Here is a 5047-nt window from a genome sequence, read left to right as displayed (position 1 = left end):
CTAGGACTGGGTCTGGGGGTTCCCGGAAGTCGGCAGCAATTCCGGACCTGGGCTAGGACTGGGTCTGGGGGCTCCCGGAACTCGGCAGAAAATCCTCACATACTTTGTTTTTATAGAATGTTCATTTACTATTTGCAGTATTTACTACTTCCTTTATTCACTTGAAAATATATAATTTACAATATATGAACAAACTTTCATCTTTAAAATGTAGGGTTGTCATATTAAGCCCGTCATTTATGCACAGATGAATTTTTAAACTAATTTTGATTTATTATGTCATATAATAATGGATAAGAAAGTATATGATTCAGCTCCATGTCACATTCTATTTCAATATATCTATACATAGAGAGATAACACACATATAAAAACACACAATAAACTTATTAAATGTTTTTATTATTAAGTCTCTTGGTTATGCTCTGAAATTTTTTATCCTTCCCTATTCTTAAAAGATGTGTCAGCTTAAGAAAATGGTGCCTTAACTGCTTGTTTTATTTTTTATACATTTTCTTTTATAAACTCTGAAAAGCTTCTATTTCTCGTAGCTTGACTGTAAATACAAATTTTTAAATTGATGTAAATTAGAATTCAGGACAATAAACAGAGGTTTTCTTGAAGCAGTGCAAGATAATTTCCATGAGAGATGAGCGTCTGAAGAGTTTTAATCTAATTTAGGCTAGCCACCATGACCACTTTCTGATTTAACAAACAAGAAAGTGTCCAGCAGTGGCCATGTTCTTTGTCTTACCTTGGCTTAAATACCCCTTTTCAGTTTCTAGGGCAACCATGACAGAATGTGGTTAATATAGATTTTGGTAGTTATAAGCTGTTACCATGGTAGGTCAGGGCTGGATCATGAGAATTTATGATGACATAGGGTTTAACACAATTCTTTGCAATTAGCTTTTCCCCTTCTTATCTCTCTTATGTTTTAAGATATCTAAATGATATAGGGAGAAAAACTGATCTCAGGTGTGTAACCTCCAAATGATACAGGGAACTTCCAAATGACATAGGGAAAAATGAGCTCCCAACCTACCTGGATGGAGTTCATGTCCTCTAAAACTGAAGAATGAATTTTTCCAGCAACAAATGGAGGTTATGAGCAGGATATATTTATTGAGGGAAAGAAAGCTCCTGTATGAGAGAGGGACAGGAGGTGGGCCCAAGCGGGTAGTCCCCGGGAAGCTGTCTCTTCCAGGGACTTTTATAGTGTAAAACCATGTGGGTCTAAAGTGGAGAAAATGGGAACTCGCTTTGATGGGTATGAGGTGAGACAAAACTACAGTCAACCAATGAGATTATAAGCACCATTGCTCAGGTAAAATTGATTAAGTCCAGGACCAAATGGGGAAGGGAGTCATGTAGTGAGCAGGCGTGAATGTAGAATAGGACTTTATCAGGTAGCCATCCAGTAGTAGTCAGATTAATGATTCTTCTGCCTCCCTCAAGGTGATGATCAATCTCTGAGGCCAATCTTTAGGGAGGCCAGTGTTTGTTTGATCTTTAGTCTTCAGGTTTGGCTCACGGCAGGAGCATCTGTCCCTCTCACAGTTGTAAGGTATCTTGTCTTCTGTTTTATCTCCTTCAAGGGCCCAGCCCTGTCTGACTGCCTATAATATTTCTATCTAACTTGGCTGCCTGCAACATTAACAAAGATGGGAGGGAAGGGGACACTCCAGGTGAAGATATGGAGAGTTCTCTCCACCCAGGTGCCCCTTATCTCTAAGAAGATATTCCAAGGGAGGGATAAAGCAATTCAGGCAGAGTCATGGAGATAGATCTGTAAGATAGATCAGAGACTAAACTGAAGCTACTTTAGTCAGGATAAAATTAACCCATTGAAAATTCCATCCTCTGCATTCTGTGTCTGCACAATTGTAATGGTTGATACACTGTGTCAACTTGAGAAATTTAGCAGTTTAACTAAGGACTCAGCATGGATCCTCAGCATGGATCCAGGGTCCTTAGTTTCAATTAGTTATTTTGTTTCGTTTTGTTTTTTGGTACCAGTGATTGAACCCAGGCCCTTGTGCCTGCCAGGCAGGTCACGGTCCTTAATTTGTAAGCATCATCATCCTGTGCAAGAGAAGGGCATGGAGACTGAGAGTGTTACACCTACCCTGGGGGGGCAGGATCGCCTGCTTAAGATAAAAGGGAGGAAAAGAGGCTCACTTCCCACTTTGCTCTTGCAGCTTTTGCTGTCTTCTTCTATTTTCTGCTGCCATGAACTGTAGCCCCTGTGCCCTGCCACCCTGCCTTGGAGTCAAATCATTACAGATTGAAACCTCCACAAACTGTTAACTCAATAAACCTTTCCTTCCTTAACTTTGGGCAGTGGGCATTTTTGTCTCATCAGCCAGAGAAAAGCAACCAAAACAAGAACCAATGGTATTTTATATGGGGATCTGCATTCTTCTAAATTTGATGAAAGAACTGGACAAGCAGCAGTGATTGGCCCTGACCTCCAGCTTCTGACGGCATGATACCATAGCTGCACAGATCCAGAACCCAAAGCTGCAGAAGCCACCAGAGCTGTTGCTTTCATAGTGTTCTCTTCCAAATTCTACAATGATGACAACACACTGGAGTAGAATGTCTGGATACCACAAGTGGCCTCCAGCTCTCACTGAAGCTCATAGCTGGACAGAAGTTGCTGACATGGCTGCAGACTTTCATATCTATTTTGCCTTGTTGATCAACAGTACCAAACAGTGGTAAGATGGCATTTGCCTTTCTTCTAAGTCTCAGGTGAAGGAATTTCACTTCGAATCTAATTTACAACAAAAATAACAATTGAAAGGAGCCTGGAAGAAATGAAATTTTAAGCTTTCTAGACCATGAATTTTTTTATTTTATTTTTTTAACCCATAAATTTATTCATAAATAAATAGCAATGAGATAGTGTCAAATCAAATTGATAGGACAGTTTCAATAAATAACACTTTGCATACATTCCTCTCAGTGGTTAATTGGTGCACAAGATGCAGACATGATATCCTATTTACAAACACCATTAGAACAAATCCTTCTATTCACTAAGAGATTGTAACTATATATCTATCCTAATCACTTTGAGTACACAGATATAAAATGGACATTGATCTGGATAGCCTTTTTTGTGAAGTTCTGTTATTTGAATATGACAGGTGTGTTAATTCAACAAAATAATCTAAAAGAGTACAGTAGTCCATAATAGTATTGGGTCTCCTGCTTGATTGGCAATGTCAGAAATTGTTGACCTGAGTCCCCTACAGCTCAACATAACAGCATGGCTTTACTTTTTATATTTTGTTTTTATACTTTTCTGCTGGGTGGTTAAGGCCAAGGTAAAGCAGGACCTATGCAACAAGAGTTGTAGCTTTAGGGTCTGATAAGGTTAGTGAAATCCCCTCAGGATTTATCCTGAGATCCTGTACCTCAGATTGTTTGTCAGTGTCAGCCATGTGGATGAGTCACGGCCATTGCTTGGTCAATGTGCTCCCTGTGAAAGCCTGAGAGAATGTTTTCTCTCCATGTGACTCTCCTTAGGCACACTCTACATCAGAGATCACTTTCTTCTTTGGCCCCATAATCACCTTGATCAGAAAATTTGGGACACTGCCGGGTTACATGACGTTATAGTACAAGTTCTTATATGTCCTGAGTCTTAATTGACCTTGGAAGGCTAGGGCCAAAATGTTTGCTTTCTTTGCAGCCCTGCTTTTCATCTAATTTTGGTCTGCAAACTTAGTTTGTTAACCATTCAGAAGAGAAGCTTATTGTTATTACCATACAACTTAGGCTGTTAAGCTTAACTTCACTCTCTGTCTGCATATCAAACATCTTAGGCAAGTATGGTGCAAGTATTTTCTTCATCCAGTACTGATATGTTGAACTTTAAGTCCCTACAGAATATGATAAAAACATTTAAAAACTAGAATATATTTTAAAAATAAGCATAAAGAATTATGTACATCTTATGTTTACACATAAGTAAAAAAATCTCACCATATACAGAAGCAGGACAGTCCCACAATATTATTTTCCTGTCTTTTGCTTTCATTTACCACCCCCTTCTTCTTGAACAACCATCTACCCTAGAGACTTCATAGCAGCAAATGGCATGTCATGACAAGCAGCCCATATTCAGAAAGCCAGAATGACAGGCACTTCAAGCATGAAACTACTATTACAGATTACGATCTGCAGTGCAGTTGCTTAGTTCACAGGTATCAGTATATATAGTTAGTCAGGGTGAGAATCTTTCCAGTTAACTGCTAGATTAGAAAAATCTTCTGGAGATTCTCAGGATCATTGCCTTGCCCATCTTTTATATATAACTGTATGTCTTGACATTGTCATATTTCCTAACTTTTCTCCTTTCCCTGTCTTTATTATTTAGTCCTTGAGATCCTGCTTCCCTTTTACCTGTACTATACCTTTCTATTTGTATTTCTCCTTTTGAGTTCTTATACTGGGGAAAATATATGATATTTACACATGTGTGTCTGGTTTATTTCACTTATAGACCATGAATTTTTTTTTTAAACTTCAAAAAGTAGGAAAGGATGACATGGAGGAACATCATGGGTTTTAAGGACTTTGCTCAATAGTTGAATTTGTTTCTCTACTGGTTTTGAACCTAAGCTTCCAGGGCCTAAGGAGCAGCTATTTATAGTAGCCCAATCACATTGCTCCAGTCCATTCACTGAGTAACCTATCACCTGAACCTCAACATAAATCTGGAATTACCAAAAAGAAACAACCAAATCCAAGCAAAAAAGTTGATATTTTTGGATGGAGAGAATAAAGTTATTTGGGAAGAAATCTCTTATTAGTATCATCAGATGAAAAATTATTGCATCTAAGAAATAAGCATAAAAAGAGAGCTCATGGAAAATATAAAGAAATTAAAATCTCAATGAAATGGCTAGAAATTAAAACAATTCGGACTCTTTTTCCCGTGCTGCACTGCAAGCTTTCTTTTCATCTTCCGGTTCCAGGCGCTTGGTCGCCGCGGTTTACAGTGCAGTTATGGCCAAGTCCAAGAACCACACCA

The 5047-nt window shown here is 38.5% G+C and overlaps 1 protein-coding gene across 1 annotated transcript in view; it reads left to right on the top strand.

Moving 5' to 3' along the window:
- LOC101573558 (protocadherin beta-5-like) overlaps positions 1-5047 on the top strand; it is a 25795-nt gene that overhangs the window by 20253 nt on the left and 495 nt on the right. The window lies entirely within an intron of this gene.

Source organism: Octodon degus, unplaced genomic scaffold (assembly GCF_000260255.1).
Source record: "Octodon degus isolate 3935 unplaced genomic scaffold, OctDeg1.0 scaffold00185, whole genome shotgun sequence".
In the NCBI taxonomy this organism is placed as follows: Eukaryota; Metazoa; Chordata; class Mammalia; order Rodentia; family Octodontidae; genus Octodon; species Octodon degus.
The sequence above is the reverse complement of the archived record's forward strand: the minus strand, read 5'-3'. Positions and strand labels throughout refer to the sequence as shown.